Genomic DNA, 19,277 nt, shown 5'->3' on the forward strand with positions numbered 1-19,277 from the left:
TAGGTGGCGCAGGCATGTAAATGAAATTTCAGAGAAATGCTCAAAGTTTCTCTGAAATTTCATTAAAATATTGAAATTAAAATATTTTATCCGGCTCAAATTGGGGTGTTCATCCAAAACACTTAAGAAGATTATACATGGCACTTATTAGAAGTAGAATGGATTATGGATCCTTTCTTTATGATCATTGTGCGAGATCTCACTTGTCAAAGTTAGATAAGCTGCAAAATCAAGCTTTAAGAGTAATTGGCGGATTTATTAAGAGCTATCCAATTCACGTAATGCAGAGTGAGTTAAGTTTACCACCTCTACATTTGAGAAGAGAATATTTAGCGTATAAGTTTTATTTAAAGGCATTGTCATGGCAAAATAATGTTACTGTAGATATTATAAGTGAATTACATATGTCTAGTTTATGTCGGTATTGGCAAAATAAAAATAAGCCCCTTTTGACCAAAATCTTCCATGAGACCAAAAATGTTAATGTGTATGCTTCGAGTCCTTTGGAAATGTTCAAAATGAATAAGTGGATGTCCTGTATTAACCTTAAAGAAATAATATATGTTGATTTAAACTGTGTTGTAAATAGTAAGAACAGATATGAAGTTAACTCCCTAAGATTAGAGGTTGTAAAAGAAATTTCTACGAAGTATATTGGATGGGATTGTATATATACCGATGGTTCAAAGGACGCCGGTGGTTCAAGTGCAGCATTCTTTCATGTTAGCAAAAGAGTTTCTGGGTGTTTTAAAATAGAATCTAATTTATCAATTATGTCCACGGACCTTTTTGCTATTTCGGAGGCACTGCCTTATTTGTTGAGGAACAGTAGCAATACTCAAAAGAAAGTTGTGATCATTTCGGATAGCAACACCGCTCTTCAACATTTGGCTCGGTGCGCCTCTGGACAAAGAGGTGTTCCGGTAGCCTACGAAATTATTAGGAAGATAATTAATCTTCAAGAGCACAGTTGGACTCTGAGAATGCAATGGGTTCCTGGACATGTTGGTATTAGAGGTAACGAGGAGGCAGATCGATTGGCAAAATTAGGTATACTACAAGCTAGGCTGATTAACTGTCGACAAGATTATTCCGAAATTTTAACTTTATTCAAAACCTGCAATTACTAACACTGGCGAGAATATTTCGACGAACATTCAAAATCGAAAGGTATTTGGTATAAAACAGTGCAATCGATGCCTCCTCGTATACCATGGTTTATAAATCAGTGTGTAATGTGTCGAGCTAGCGACCGGTCGTGCTCCGCGTTTCACACGCAGCAAAAGTAATATTTTTGCGAATCGCGCGGCACATTGCCGCTGCACGTGACCATGGCGCTCGTGGCCAACGAGTTGCTGGCGTTTATCCAGCACGCCATCGACACTATGGACGAGGTCAGCATCATGCAGATCTGCAAGTCCTCCTTCTCCAGCGAGGAGATTTGCATGGGCAAGCAGCTGCTGTACGAGACGCTCGGACAGAGCGCGAACATGCCGTCGCGCCGAAGAGACGGAACGGAAAGGAGCGTGCAGGACATCATCTCCCTGCTGAAGCAGACGGATCCTGACAAGGTGCCGGCTTTTGTGGCAAAGGAACTGCACAAGCTGCCGCCCGTTACGCTGGACCACGTCGACGTCGTCAGCCTACTGAAGGACATCAAGTTCCTGAAGGAGGAACTGGCCGGAGTTCGATATAGATTGCAGGCATCAGAGTCTACGATCAGTGACTTACGTATTGAATTATCGCAATTAAAAAGTGGTAATTCAATATGTAGGTCACCTGATGCTTACGTCACTATACGTCGAGGCGCACAAGCGAGCACGTTTAGCCCGTCAGCATTATCATCGGACGGGTCAACGAACACCGCTGCTGCCGTCCCCGCCCGCGTTCCCCTCCCGGTTGCGCCGACGCCGAGTCCACAGGCGACTCAGCAAAACTTTGCGACTGTTGCTGGTCGCCCCGCACCTTCCCTGCGGGCGAAAACTAATGGGGATAATGAGAGCCGCAAGGCTCCGAAGAGTCGCGAGACTAAGGAGAACCGCAAGGCTACGAAGAGCCGCAAGGAGGAGTCTTCTCGGCTTGGCAAGGACGAGAGCAGGAGGTGCGATGAGGAGGGCTTCATACTGGTGGAGAGGAGGAAGAAGAAGCCCGCCGCCCGCAACCATCGCGGCACCGCACCATATGTACCTGAGCTGCGTCTGCGGAGCGAGGTCCCCGCGACGCCCCTGTACATATCCCGCCTGCACTGGTCCATGGAGGTCGAGGACGTCGTGGACTACATCCAGAAGAAGACAACACTGCGCCTGAGGGTCGAGCGTCTGCAGTCTCGCCACAAGGTTAACTTTAGCTCCTTTGTGGTGAGAGTACCGACGCATCTTCTGTCGACTTTCGAGGCGCCGGAGTTCTGGCCGATGGATGTAGTCTATCGGAGGTTCCGGGGGAGACTCCGGAACGAAGCGAGTCACGTCGCCGGCAAAACGTGACAGTGTTAGTATTTAAGAATATATATAAAATATGTATGTTAGTTTTAAGGTATTTATTATATAATTGATATGTATGTTAGATTTAAGGTATTTGTTATATGGGCCACTGATGCCCGAAATAAATGATTTGATTTGATTTGATTTGATAAAACCTGAGTTAAGTCGTTGTTGTAAAATTAGCGTTTAGACTGAGATCTGGACACATTCCATTAAGAAAGTTCGCATTTTTAATGAATAAGGCTGACTCACCGAATTGTGAAACTTGTGGTCAAGTCGAAGACGTTCAACACTTGTTGATGGAATGTGTCAAGTGTCGGGCCCAAGGATTGTCTTTTTTTGAAAAAAAAATAATTTTAACCTTTATGCGATGGGGCTCGTGCAGTCCATTCTTTCTGAACCAACTTCCGAAGAAGCCAATTCTTTTTTCCGTATTTTTGCCAATATCGACTATACAGTGTAAATTTAAATATAAGTGTAAATTTAAGTAAAGGGTATAGTGGGATTGACATATCTTCGGATAAAAATCCCTAATTAAATATAGATCAAAAAAAAAAAAATAGACCTCTATAAAAACAGGGATTCTAATTTTGCCAACAGAGGAGAGAAAATTTGTACATAGATTGGTTCAAGCATACACTATAATTTGCCCACAGTTTATAATATGAAATATATTAATTATGGTTTTTAAATTACGCGACAAAAACCATTTTGTCGCTTACGCCATTTCTTGTTTGAGAAAACAAGCGATTTAAACATATCCAAAACGATATTTTACTTGAACGCGGCGTCACCTTAAACGTGAAGACGTTGTTTTCGTCACGGAAAAATTCTCACGCCAATTTCTCATTGCTTTCACGGAAAAATCCTCATGCCATACAAACTACAAATTGCAGAAATGTGACGCTAAAAGGATTAACTTCACAATAACTTTATTAATTAGAAGCAATATTTATCTCGCCTTTGAGGAAATTGCTCTCTTCAATCAAAATACAATTAAATTAAGTACGACAGCAATACAACTTCAAGGTTTACAAAATTAATACAATACAATAAAGTTGTTTACCAATGTAGAGTTTGAGTCGCCTCGAGGTAGCTTCGGTCTTGGAAGTTTTGGCGGACGTAGTACCTACAGAAATGTTCTAAGCCTGTTTTGTCTATTTAAAACGTCATTGAATTTTTTCTATACGAAAAAGGAAATATAATTATTAATCCCGCAACTCCGTTGAGCCACTCCGGGACGGGTCGCTAGTTTTATATATATATATATATCTATACTAATATTATAAATGCGAAAGTATCTCTGTCTGTCTGTCTGTCTGTCTGTCTGTCTGTCTGTCTCGCTTTCACGCCAAAACTACTGAACCGATTGCAATGAAATTTTGTACACAGTTACTCTAGAGTCTGAGAAAGGACATAGGCTACATTTTGGTGTGGGAAAATATCTTATTTCCATGAAAATATCGATAAAAATTACTTCGCATTGCGCGTGGCCAGCGCTCATCCCGGGGGTCCTGGGTTCGAGTCCCGCAGGCGGAACAAAAAGTTTTCAATGTTCCTGGGTCTTGGATGTGTATTAAATTAATATTTCAAAAATCTTAAATATATTTTATGTATAATATTATAAAAAATCCAGAAATATATCGACGCGATGCAATGAACATTTTAGTTCTAATACGATTCAACAGATGGCGCTTTTTTTTACTTCGTTGTAACATAGAACTAATCATACTTATTAGTTATTATGTTTTTGTTTATAGTTTTTAATACGTTAGAATATTATGTTTAATAATATTATCACTTGCTATAATAATAATCAATCTATCTGATCTTATAGAACTCCTACTGCATTTCTAAGGAGTTCGAGTGTGTTGTGTTGGCCTATATTCCATCCAGAAAATATTTTTACATTTTAATTCTAATATATGAAAACAGATGGCGCTTTATTTTTTACTTCATTATTATAACAGAACTAATCATACCTACTTTATTATTATACGTTTTTATTTTATTGTTTTTATTCATAACTAGCTGTTGCCCGCGACTTCGTCCGCGTGGACTTTAGTTTATAGTGCGCGGTGTCAACAAAATTTGTGTCAAATTTAAAAACTTTTTAAAACCCTGGTAAGTGGTACCCCTCTTAGGGCCGCGCAGCGCGCTACACCGGAATGGCAGCGCTGAAAGTGCTCGCCTCGCCGCTGCCATTCCGGTGTAGCGCGGCCCTTAATTAATCAAAATACCCAAAAACAGCTGTGCAGTGTGCACATAATCTGTACTAATATTATGAATGCGAAAGTATCTCTGTCTGTCTGTCTGTCTGTCAGTCTCGCTTTCACGCCAAACGCCAAAACTACCGAACCGATTGTAATGAAATTTTGTATACTGATAGTCTAAAGCCTGAGAAAGGACACAGGCTACTTTTTTACTGGAAAAAAGGGTTGTAAGGGTCGTAAATTTGTTCAAAAAATTCATAATGGCGTTCATATGGCGCCGTGCGTCTTCTACATGGCGCTGACGCTTGCTCAAAAGTCTTTCTATAAGAGGTGGTATCATCTTACATTTAAGTCTCGATTTTTTTCGATTGTTATATCTATTCTACGGTATTAAATAACTCAGTACTTTATCTGTGCAGGCAGTGACGTAACCTTAAGACCAAATTTCACCAACGACTGTTAAAGTTAATGCTCGAATTAGTATCACGTTAGCTGTTTCGTTTTTCATATGAATGAAAGAGAAGACAGGATATTTTAACAAGCTGTTAACACTAACAGACGTTGGTGAAATTGGGGCTAAACCTATCAATGATAAATAGTTTATGGGTAAAGTTGTGTAATTGGGGGGCTAAATAAGCTTTAAAATTTGGCATAATATATAAAGTTTAACATACAAAAATGAAGTACTTATTGTTTGCACACTGCACAGCTGTATTGATTTAAGGGGTACCAGGGTTTTTTTATAAAAGCTTTTGACACCAATTTTGTTGACATCGCGCGCTATAAACTGAAGTCCACGCGGACGAAGTCGCGGGCAACAGCTAGTATATATATATATATATATATATAACCTATATATAACCTACTAGTTGATGCCCGCAACTTCGTTGCGCCGAAATTCGTCAATTGCGCGGGGACCATACATTTTTCAGGAATAAAAAGTATCATGTCCTTTCCCGAGAGACAAAGTATCTCCATACGAAATTTCAGTAAAATCGGTTCAGCGGTTTGGGCGTGAAAAGGTAACAGACAGACACACTTTCGTATTTATAATATTGGTATGGATTAATTATTTATTATTATTCACCCATAGCGTAGGCTGCGCCTAGTTTGGGGGACTCAAAAAAAGTTGTAATTATTTATGACAACAAAGATTTGGTATATACTTTACTTCTTTTGTCACTGAAGTAGTCTGTTGATAATATCTGAGTGAAATTATGTCACTGTTAACTTTATACCTACCAATAGCATAATATGAAAATAATCAGTCGTCGGTAAAAAGCACAGATTTTAGAAGTAAAAAAAGACTGGTTATTTTCATAACAAACTGTTCAATTCTGTTAAAGAAGATTAATTTGTCCATTTATCAATATTAATAATAATAATATCTATGGACGCTTCACACCACGTCAGTCTGGCCCCGTGCTAAGTACCTAAAGGACTTGTGTTACAGGTACCAAACAACGGAAATATATTTAATACTTTTATACCATACATATATTTAAGATTTTTATTATATCATACACATATTTAATAGGTACACATCCAGACCCGGGAACATTGAAAACTTTTTGTTCCGTCGGCGGGATTCGAACCCGCGACCCGCGGCTTGAGCTACCAACGCGCTCACCACTGAGCCACAGAGGTCGTCAATATTTGTATAGCATAATATATTTTCGCTGAATAATTATTATTTCATACCTTTTTTGTTAAAAATTAAATTGATTTTTTTCACAAATTATGATAGAGTTTCATCATAAAATTCTTAATTTTATTTTCGTAATATTGAGGTCGATTTCGGTGTTTGTTTAATTAAACGTAACAATTTCCGAGTCGAACGACGTGAATGAAAGAATTTGGCTGTTAATTGGTCGGCTGTAATGAAATTCTGCCAATTTCCAATACTACGTTTCATAAGGCGCAGGTGACGTCAGAGATTAAGCCGGTGACACACTAGTCAGATGCAACTAGTCTTTTCTCTCATTGAAAATTAACTGATGAAGGCTATAAGACTCGATTTATATGCGTCCGCGTGAATGAGCGGTTTGGCCGCTACACCTCGAAATCAATATTGAGAACAAGCAATAGGCATGATGACAATTTTTTTTCCTTATTGGTAATTGAAAGACCATTCAAACAGAAACATCGGTGAAAAAATGCAAACAAAAGTTGCTTTAAATTACATAAATAATCCAATGGTAATTTAATTGAAAAAAAAATCGAATTAATATCCAACTTTGAAGGCGCATAACAAAAAAAATACATATGCTATCAAGCTGAAATTTTGGAAACGCTTATTTTTTACCGTTATTTATTTGTTTTATTAACAAAATTCGCTAATCTTTGACCTTGTCATCATCCTTGTTGTATGTAACAATTTACATAATATTTACTCGCGATGTAGCGCTAAGCCGCTAGTTCAAGTGGACGCATAAAAATAAAGCCTTTAAAAAACTAGTTCATACTAAAATTCATACCACTTTATTGCTGTGGGATGGATCAAATTGATCCGTCGCAACTCGCATAATATGAGTTGCCCTTACACAATCACTGAGTAGTCTCAATATCGACAAACCATAGGATGGTGTACGTATTTTAAAAATTAACTATCGTATTTAGAGTTAAGTATGATTAATATAACCAGAGGGTGAATAATATAAGAGAGATTCAATATTTTTGGATTCGCAGGGGAAACATGGAGCGCGAGCAAAATATAACAATAGACATGTACCTAAATGATTTAAGCCATATTAATTATCCGAAACACATCAGTGATTTACCACCGATAATAAAATAACAGACCACGCTTTTGCTACATTACTGCACTAACACATGCTCGGCCGCAACAGTCAATCAGAGCGCATGTTTTTTAGGGTTCCGTAGCTAAATGGCAAAAAACGGAACCCTTATATCTATAAGTCCGTATGTGACATACGGACGGACAGACAGACAAACATGACAAATCTTTGTCATGTCTGTCTGTCTGTCCGTCCGTATGTCACAGCCACTTTTCTCCGAAACTATAAGAAGTATACTATTGAAACTTGGTAAGTAGATGTAGTCTGTGAACCGCATTAAGATTTTGATACAAAAATGGAAAAATTATTAAAAATTTTAGGGGTCCAATAGGTACAACTGATCCATCTATCTTGAAGATAGGTCTTCAAATATCATATTGAGGTTTCTGACATGATTTTTTTCTAACTGAATAATTTACGAGAGAGACTCTTCCAAAGTGGTAAAATGTGTGCAACAGGGAGGCCTCTAACCTTAGAAGTTAGAGGCCCTCTAACTTCTAAAGTAGGGGCATGATAAGTCTAAAAAAATTTATGATGTACATTACTATAAAACTACCAACGAAAACTGGTTTGAACGAGATCTAACAAGTAGTTCTTTTTATACGTCATAAATAGTAAACCTTAATTTAACTTTTATTAAATCAACATAAATATAAAAATATATCAAAAGCCTTTTAATTTCATAAAAATAATTCTTATTACTGCTGTGGAACCCTTCATGGGCGAGTCTTACTAGCACTTGGCCGGCTTTTTAAGTATTACGTTAATGACACGAAAAATAGTCAAAAGAAGCTGGTCTTATAAGAATTTATGTACTCGATATTTTGATTTCTATTCTACAAATTCTATCTACAAATTCCAAGCTGCTCGACTGCTTCATAAGGCCATCCCCCGAGCAAACGATCTTGACCATACATTTGACGCGTTGCCGAGATCGCACAGAAATCCATTTTTTTTTTACTTCACTTAGTTCAAAATTGATTTAAAATAATTCAAACGGGGAATATTTATATTTAATGAAATCATCTATCTACTGCCGTGTGTTTCAAACAATCGTAATACTAGGAAGATGCTGAAAGTATGCTTGAATTTTAATAAATTGGTATTACTTTGGAAGCTGATATCATGAGTATAATAAGCAAAAATAGCAAATTAATAACGGGAAAGGAATGTTGATATGCTGAAGATTTATTGCTGTATTTTTATTATAACTTTGTAGCTTTCAAATTATGAGTTTATAAGGTTCTAAATACCTTAATCTCCGTAAGGGGAGCGCCTTAACATAGGTAAGGCCATTCTTTTATTTTCAAATCAGCAACTCAAATATCCAAGACTCTCAAGTATGTTAGATGAGCTGGATATTAATCTTACAGTTGCAATATTACTTCAGTTTCGCAGTCCTTCACGATTTCTTAGAAAGTCTTACTGAGTTTTGCCCTCTTGTTCTCCAGTTATATCTTGGAAGCCTCATATTGAATTTTCAATGTCGGTTATTTATATGGACAAAGAATTTCTTATCTTAGTTTTTTTCTAACGGCCGATTTACATATTACTCCAATTCTGTGTTCTAATTCAGCGCAGGATCGCCACTGGGATAATATAAAAGGGTACTGGAGTCTGGAATACACAGAATTGCATTGCTTGTCGAAGTTTCGGAGAACGGCAACATAATCTTATCTTATATCTTTAAACGAGCAGTTCTTGTGTATATATAAATATATAATTGGAATCTCGGAATCGGCTCCAACGATTTTCATGAAATTTAGTAGGTATATAGGGGGTTTCGGGGGCGATAAATCGATCTAGCTAGGAATAATTTCTAGAAAATGTCATTTTATCGAATACCGAGCAAAGCTCGGTCAATTAGCTAGTATTATTATTATACAGTACATAAATAAGACCGTCAAAATGAACAACTTTTTCTATGAGAGCAATGCTGGGAACTCAAAAAACTGCCGTCTTCACACCCATACGGATGCTCAGATTGACAATTTGTATAGGTATGAAGACGGATTTTTTTGAGTTCCCAGCATTGTTCGCATAGAAAAAGTTGTTCATTTTGACGGGCTCATTTGATGATTTCAAGGATAACCGCGTTTACACTAACATCTTGTATACAACTTCTGAAATGACGTCCGCGTCAGTGGGCTTCGGCCTGACCTACCATGGTATCTTGCTCGGTCGGAAGATCTGCCTTTTCCGCCACGACTCATGTCGTTACATTGGTGACCTCGACGACGTGACGAATAAAACGGAATTAAATAGGTGCCGTGCGCGTTTTTCTAAATTAATCGGGCTATTATGTATTTTTAAAATAAAAAATAAAACTTTTAAATGAAAATTACAACTGATTGCAATATTAAGCAGCCTATTCATTCACATTCACATCGTTTAAAATGCCTTTAAAATGTAAACCTGCCATAATACCCAGTTCGAAAACTAAAACAATTGTCAGTTTCAGAAAGATTGTAGATCAAAAACTTAAATTAGTCTTAAGTTAAAATTACCTACGATGCTTTAAACATGGGGCCGATAGGTTACATGACAGCTGTTAATGTCAGAACAAAAGCATTAATATTATAATTAATTCAAGTCCTTTGAGATAATTAATTAATCCAGATGTCGATTAAACATGTCGATTAAAATAGCCGAACAAAACCGATGATCCACGAAGAACGTAGACTTAGTACTAGTGCAATACGTAGTTAATGTTCTTAATTAATAAAATAATTAAACTGTCTGTGTCAGTGTCCTGTCGGCCCACCCTGCCCCGGGGCAGTACAGATGCCGAAAATTATATAATTCTATGACAGTATACTTAATGGTAATAAAATCCGATCTCTATTAACTGCAAACTATACATAATATTAAAATATATTATATAAATTGATATCCGTTGACTGTTCTCTATATTATTAGGATTATACAAAATTAATACATACCATATCAATTAATGTATAGGTGATACTAGATACTGCAGTTGCTACCCGTCCTGCCTAATTTTTACGAACTATTTAGTAATCTGTGCTTTTATGTTAGACAAGACAATAATAAAACATGAAAAACCAATATAATATTATTTTAGTTTCTAAGTTAATATTATATTTTTAAGTACTGCAACCGCGAATAGTGAAATTACAAAGTAAGAGAAAAATCTTAAGTTTTCCGAATTCAATTATCATTATTTGCCGCTTTTAAAACGAACCGTAGAAACTGAAATAATATATTGTATAGCCTGCTTAAGATTGCAATCAGTTGTAACAATAAACTGAGCGCAGTGTACAGAGAGTTTCAATTAAATTAATATGTAGATAGCGTCCGCCTTTGATCTGTTCGTTTACCTTATCAACGATATAGTAGACTATTATTCAACTCAAGTTTCTTCTCTGCGTCAGAGAAGCAATATAATAATAAATAATGCAATATAATAAATTGTAGAAAAAATTTAAGTCAAATATAAATTGAATCTTAAAAGAGAATGTTTTTAAATGTATGGAGTCTGGTCCAAATTTCCACCACTAACGAGACCTACATAGTAAAAATGTCTACTGAATACTGAGCCATTATAACCAGACCGCAATCGAAAATACCCTGTTGTGGTGTAGGTGTAGTGAAAGTTGTGGCTGAATGAAAAGTCGTGTTTTTTACCATTTTGTATGAAAAATATTGTAGATGTAATAAAAATGTATTGAGTTTGGAGCAAATGTCCACAACCAATAACACTTACGTAATGGTCTGCTAAATACGGAATCATTATTAATGAACCACAACCAAAAATATCCTGTTAGAAAAAAGTTATGACGGAATGAAAAAGTTTTCTACCATTTTAATACCTAAAATAGTATGTATATGATTCATTGCACTTTTTAACTACTTAATCTATGTTATGTGATGTCGCTTGGTATTTCATATTAGGTTTTTACTGAAATAGATGAATATCAATATTAATATTTTCACTCAAAAAAATATTTTTCATATGGTCAAAACTTTTTACTGACAGCTTATTTTTAATTTTTCTCATAATGAAAGTTACTCTATATTTAATAGACAATAAGTCAATATGGGTCTCGTTGGTGGTGGAAATTTGGACCACTTTAATCATTCTCCTTTGAAAAAATTAGAACCATAATATTTAATGTATCGTATCTTATTATATCTGGGAGCACGGCAGTGCTCCAGCCAAGCTTTTTAGCAAAGGCACGGCCGTACCATACTTTTCTCGACGCGGTTCGCGGCTTTTTCACACCCCCTTTATCTTCGATGTTAACAAAGCTAGGGATTTAGAATTTCGGTGACTAGGAGCAAGTATTAAAACTAGCTTAACCTCCAAATTACATAATATTTCAATAAATAGTTTAATAGTTACGGATGATCAAAATTACTACATTTTGTCACTCACTGACTGAGAGATCATCAAAATTCTAAGGTACTTCTAGCAGACTTAGAAACTTGAAATTTGGCAATAAGGTAGGTCGTTATCCACAATGAAAGTAAAATTATGAAACTGGCCAAGTGCGAGTCAGACTGGCGTACAGGGTTCCGTACTGTAAATTTGTATGGGTTGAATTGAATCACAAGTTTATGTATTTTTTATTACCTATTATTAAAGTAATTGAAATACAATTAGTATTTTCTGAAATTTTCAAAAAACCTTACTTTTACCATTATGGATATAGAGCAAAAAAGGGCAAAAAAACGTGTTTGTTGTATGAGACCCCCCATTAATCATTTATTTTATTTTAGTTGGACTATTAGCTTTTATAGCGACAACAATTAAAGTACATAATTTGTACAAAATTAAAATATCTAGCTATTGCGGTTCTCGAGATCTAGCCTCGTGACACACGGACTGACGACATACAGACAGCGAAGTCTAGACTCATTAGGAATAGGCTCCCGTTTTTATCCTTTGGGCAAGGAAACCTAAAAACTGAAAAGTATAATATATCTTTATTAAATAAAAGAAAAGATTTTTATGTTTGTGGCTTTGCCAATTAAAAATGAGTTTCGACTGTGTTAACAAAGTTAACAATGAAACTATGATAATTAAATTCGATTAAAATATAAATGAAATCAGAACTGCGAATAACGATGTACACTCCATACTCGCTCGATAGATGGTGTAGCACTCCCTTTATATCGCGCGCGCGGTATCGCTTGTTTGCGGAGTATAATTATTATGGCTAAAAAAAATCCGGAATAGGTCGTAATGCTCAATCGAAAGTAACATCGGTGCACGAATAACCTCCTGAAAGTTCAAAAGTTGTTGGGCTATCGTTATAGAATTTGTACTTTGTAGAAGTACCTACCTGTTATTATCAATTAATTTTACGACCTACAATATATACCTAGAGATAGAGAATGGGTGCTAAGTTAATTCATGAAGCCCTAAGCGGCCGCATCCGGCCGCGATAACAATAGATAAGCTATTGTGTCTCGTTATTCCATGATCGATGGGCTAACTACAGAAAACTTTTAACGTGACCTGAAAAGAAAAGAAACCTTAAAAAAAGAAATGAAATCCCACCAAAACATTAAATGTAAATAGGAGCTAAGCATTTATTTCTCTTGTGCTCATTGCCGAGCCACTATAATAATTATAAAATCAAGAACACTATTGATAAATTCACTTAATGTTAATTTATATTACAAAATAATTTGAAGGCTTGGCTTGAATGTGATCTGAACTTTTTACGATAGATATATTGCATGGCTATGCAATATTTTGCTTGGCTCCTTTCATTTACATTTAATGTTTTGGTGGGATAACATTATTACGAGATGTTGCCCGCATTTTAGTTGCTTAAAACTAGTGCAGTAATGTAGGCTGAGTTCAGTTTTTACTCTATACACGTGCTTAATTAGGGTTCCGTACCCAAAGGTTAAAAACGGGTCCCTATTACTGAGACTTCGATGTCTGTCCGTCTGTCTGTCTGTCTGTCTGTCTGTCTCCAGACTGTATCTCAAGAATCGCTATAGCTAGCTGCTAGACTTCTAAAATTTTTACAGATTGTGTATTTCTGTTGCCGGTATAACAACACATTCTAAAAACAAAATAAAATTTATATTTAAGGGAAGTTTAAATATAAATTTTATTTTACGTATCAACGTTGGTTGTTGTGGCCTTATTTATATTTTGCTCGTCAACAATAATAGCAACAGCTGCTAGTCACTTGAAATTCTTTATTATATATACTATACTTTTAATTGACAATAAAATTAAAATAAAATAAATATTTAAGGGCTTTTATACGAAAACACAATTTTCGCTCTATAACGACTCGCACTTGACCGATTTTTAAAGATAAAGACGCAAGTGGTATTTTTAGATGGCTAGGTGGAGGTTCCAAGCTTTCCCATAGAACCATCGCACCAAACAAGTAAACATTGTGCTTTCCTCCTTTAAAATATGTTTCAATACCTTTTGGTTTTAAACAAGTGTTAAAAGTATTTGCAGTGCATAGGCGCTATCAGTTAATTATTTTAATTTAATTGTTATCGGTAAGAATGCGATTCTGAAAACCTAAAAAACCACATCTTGAAGTTTCTTTCCCACCCAAATCACCCCACTTCGTTAAATAATAATATCTATCATTCAGTTTAGGAAACTGAATTAAAATTAAGTTTCTGAAATCAATTTGCCGGCTACTTAAGTTTGACGTTTCCTGCAGTTCCCGCTGGCGGGTTTAGCTAATTAATTTCATAACTCGCTTGGAATTCGCTCGAAAATGATCCGTGCACTTCTACAAGCGTTTCTTTGAGACGGCGCCGAGTGTGCAATTCTTTTAGCAGCTGCCTTCAAGTATTGGATTTGTAATAACGTGATCTGTATTGTGCATCCTTATAAATATTGTAGTGCTGCTCGGCGCCTCGTGTTCGTTACTTATGCAACCCCTTTCCATAACATATTAACCCCCTTACTAGTAAAGAGATCTTCACTGTATATCAGTCACCTATACAATGTTTTGACATTGTTTGTGAAGCCACTATTATGGTATCAGTCAATTTATACTGTATGTATCATAATATAAGTATAGCGCCTGCATAATGCATACTAATCGTAGTTTTCTATTATTTTTATTGTTTAGGAGATAAGGAAATAAAAGCTTTGTAACAAAACTAACATAATTTACTTTAACAAAATGCAAAAGGTGAGATTGCTTCTTGAATTCCTTAAGACTTTCCTCTGACTATGTTAATGAGTTTAAAATATATCAATGTTTTTAAGTAGATCCTTCTGTTAATTGCTACGACTATTATCAAATCGCGGAATTCTGTCTGTAGCGGTCAAAAAACTTGTCATATTTCGTCGTTTTTTATATAAAACGCATTTGACAATTATAGCTATGTCCACACAATGCACTATGCACTTGAATTTTCGTCATCTTCATTAAACTTTTATTTTAGCGCATTCAATAATTGAATGCGTCAACAAACGCAACGCCAAAAGTTTTGGATCCGGTCAGAGCGCATGCGTCGCGGGCATGCCTCAAGTGCGCTGTTGACTGCGCTATAACGCATGCCCTTGAAGAACAAAAAAAGGCACAGTGTGGACATAGCTAATGAATTAGTGACAGACGTTTCTAGTTTAAGGGCGACATCCTATTTTGCATACACGATGTGAACCGAATATGAATTATATCACTTCAAACTCTTAATATGTAACTCTTCGTATGGAGATTATCATACGAAGAGTTACCAAAACGTTTTCCAAGTAAACTATAATAGTCTGTTTCTTTACAAGAATTCAAATTTATTCATAAGTAACAGCCAATAATTTCCAATGGTCAATGACCACTGGTGCCACCTTAAATTGTCCTGACTATAGAACCTCAACCTTTACACACGTGCAAGCAATAAATTAAGAAAGTGTTCACTGAACGTTAAAATTTAACTTATTTAAAGAGAATTAGATACTTTTGTAATAATTTGTAAGGAAGAAAAGACCTTTTATCATGTACAAAATCTGTAATATTGTAACTTGTAAGATACACTCTACAATGCCCTAGTTATTATGTTATTAAAACGAACAAGTGTGGAACAAAATAACTTTGGTAGGTACGCCGTAAACATGTTTTTAATTCTACAGTTAAGTGTAAAACTACAGAATAATTAAAATTTTAATGCACGATAAATTTAATTATTATACTTAGTTAGTTATACATTACTATAATGATTTATGATTTTATCATTCCTTACCTTCTATTAATTTATAGAAGCAAACGAATCCAAATATATTATCTTACATATATACAATAAATAATAATAATATTATGAAGCGAATGAAATTGAACTGGTAACCGCTGTTGCTTAGAATATGAGTTTGAAATTGAATGTTTACCACAAAAGTTTCCTTTATTGTGGTTTAAAGTTTGCCGACTACAGCCTAAAAACTGCGTCCATATAACGTGAGTACGTGACAGTTAAAAAAATAATTTGAGGAGACATTTCTTACGGTCATTATGATGATGGAAACGAAAACGACGAGGTCCTAGCGATATTTAACTTAGAATGAATTCTAACATTTTACAGCTGGAAATCTCGAACAAGGCGGTATGATGTACGTAGAAATTGACTGGGTATCGTAAACGGAGACAATGTTCCGCCAGGGAAATCAATACAATTGTGATAAAAGGTTAATATTGGAAGCGAAATAACTCAGGTGTCCAATTTAGTCCATTGAAATGTTACATTTGCTTTGCAGAGGACGCAATTTTATTTTTGAAATATTGAGGGGGTCAGTAGAAGCCTAACCTCAAGTTTGCGGGGTCGCCACTCTTGTCTCCCGGCCGCCATCCGCCATAATTATAACTTTTTAATTTTTTTTATTTTGGGTGAAAAAAATAAAATAAACATATATTTACGTATACGTGGGAGAGTCATGCTTCGGCACGAATGGGCCGACTTGACCGGAGAAATACCACGTTCTCACAGAAAACCGGCGTGAAACAGCGCTTGCGCTGTGTTTCGCCGAGTGAGCGAGTTTACCGGAGGCCCAATCCCCTACCCTATTCCCTTCCCTACCCTCCCCTATTCCCTTCCCTACCCTCCCCTATTTCCTTCCCATTCCTACCCTCCCCTATTACCCTATTCCCTCTTAAAAGGCCGGCAACGCACTTGCAGCTTTTCTGATGCTGCGAGTGTCCATGGGCGATGGAAGTTGCTTTCCATCAGGTGACCCGTTTGCTCGTTTGCCCCCTTATTACATAAAAAAAAAAAATTTTGTAGGCAAAATAATTTGCAACAAATTATGTTCTTCAATTTTTTTGTAGGACTTAATTATAGTTTCCGAGATATCACGAAAATAGTGCTGTCACCCCTTTTTTGAAGACGGCGCGGCGGCCGGGGGACATAAGTGGCGATCCCGCAAACTTGAAGTTAAGCTTCTATTGACCCCATTGAAATCGGTCGTGGCTCGAAAATATTTAGGACTATGAAATGAGAAGATACCTTTACCTAGAAAATAGCGATTTACACTTCAGTGAATGGTAGTAGCCGAGAATACTTATACAGGGTGTAACAAAAATAAGTGATAATACTTTAGGGTGTGTAGGTGTTCCTTGTAGAGAGTTCACTGTGAAAGTAGCAGCGCTGAAAGAACAAAATTTTTTTTCACTTTTGTATGCGGAAACTCGTGACGCTCGGACCCTTGCCCATACAAAAGTGAAAAAAAAATTCATCTTCCAGAACTGCTACTTTCACAGTGAACTCTCTACAAGGAACACGTACACACCCTAAAGTATTATCACTTATTTTTGTTACACACTGTATAAGGTTTGTCGAATATTCAACGATTTATTTATACATCGATGATATAATAATATCTGTAAGGCCTTTATAAGCCGGTCTACCTTGATCACGCTTTCTAACTTTTAAATGATGTTGGTTGGTTTTGTAGTCTTTTTTAGGGTTCCGTAGTCAACAAGGAAATCGTTATAGTTTCGGTCTGTCAGTCCGTCTGTCCATCCGTCTGTCTGTCTGTCTGTCCGCGGTTTTGCTCAGAGACTATAGGACTTACAAGGCTGTAATTTGGCATGAATACACATATTAATGATGCCGACAAAATGGTACATAAAATCTTAAAAAAATATTTTTTTTCATGGTACCTCCCCTACACATCAAGCAGGGATGATTTTTTTTTCGAGCCCACCCCATCGTGTGGGATGTCGTTGAATAGGTTTTAAAAAAAATGGGTATTCATAGACCATTTTCTGATTTAGGGATTCATTTGCGAAATATTAAGTTTTAAAGTGGAAAAAAATCGTAAGAGTCCAATGTCCCTTCTACCAGCTAAACGGTTGCTTCTGGAAATGTGAAAAAAATCACGGGAGTAGGAAATATGCTAAAAAAAAGAAAACTATCACGGCTAACAAGACTTCAGAATTTATTTAGTAATAGTCGATCAACTAAAAAAATGTATTCGGAGAAGTATATAAGGAACTTTTTGTTCAAATTCCTTTGAAAGTAACTGAGATGATGTTGTTAGTAGTTTAAAACACGTTATAAATGTACATTCATTGACCATACTATGGAACCCTATATTGCGCGTGGCCCAAGATGCACTTGGCCGGTTTTCAGCAGTATTATACTATAATGCGTAGGTGGCAAATAGAATACATTTTGGTACAACTTTCCCTGAGAAAACCCGTGAAACTCATGAATATTTAAACAAAACCTGTGTTAAGTTAATAGGACATTAAAACCAGGCTTTTGTGTTTTACTTTTTATTTATTTAACATGGAGTGTCGAAGTAATTCGCTCCGACAAATTCGATTTCGTGATTGAGTGTATGTACGTGTGAGGGCGTCGATTTAAATTACCATTACATAAAAAATTAGGGCACTTCAGGGCCACGCAGTGCGAAATGGGGCTGTTTACAAACTAATTTTAAGGCGACGCGACGCCTTGATAATTTGACTGTAGCGATATCGATTTTTCTCAGCAATGACTTAAGCTAAGAAAATAAGTTCATTGTCAGTATTCATCGTGTCTTTGTCTTTGAATTACCCATAGCATAACACGATTGGTCAACTTTTATAACACAGAATAATCAATCAAAAAGACCTCTGTAAAACAGGGATTCCTATTTTGCCAACAGAGATGAGTGATTTAAGCTTCCAAAATTTGTACATAAATTGGTTCAAGCATACACTTTAATTTTCCCATAGCTTATATGAAAATATGTATTTATGGTTTTTAAATTACGCGACAAAAACCATTTTGTCGCTTACGACCTTTCCGTTTTTTGCTGTTCCATTGCTTGTTTTCAATGATAGGCCGGGCGGCTTCATCATTTTTAGTAGGTAGGTAACAAGATTTTTTCTTTCCAATCTATTTAAAAAAATATATTTTACCCTACGGAGATGCCGTAATTTACCGTATTGAAAGCCTTATAAAGTCATAATTTGAAAGCTACAAAGTTATAATAAAAATACAGCAATAATCTTCAGCATATCAACATTCCTTTCCCGTTATTAATTTCCTATTTTTGTTTATTATACTCATGATAATTATTAGCTTCCAAAGTAATACCAATTTATTAAAATTGAAGCATACTTCAGCATCTCCCCAGTATTTACAAATTACTTTTATTTGAAACACACGACAATATATAGACAATTTCATTAACTACATATGGGGAATATTAGTTAGAATTTTTTGATCAATTTTGAACTAAGATAGTAAGTAAAAAAATAGGATTTTTGTGCGATCTCGGCAACGCGTCAAATGTATGGTTGACCCGAACAAACGACCTTGAGGTCATTTGCTCGAGGATGGCCTTAAAC

This window comes from Aricia agestis, chromosome 5 (assembly GCF_905147365.1).
Source record: "Aricia agestis chromosome 5, ilAriAges1.1, whole genome shotgun sequence".
NCBI classification, from domain to species: domain Eukaryota; kingdom Metazoa; phylum Arthropoda; class Insecta; order Lepidoptera; family Lycaenidae; genus Aricia; species Aricia agestis.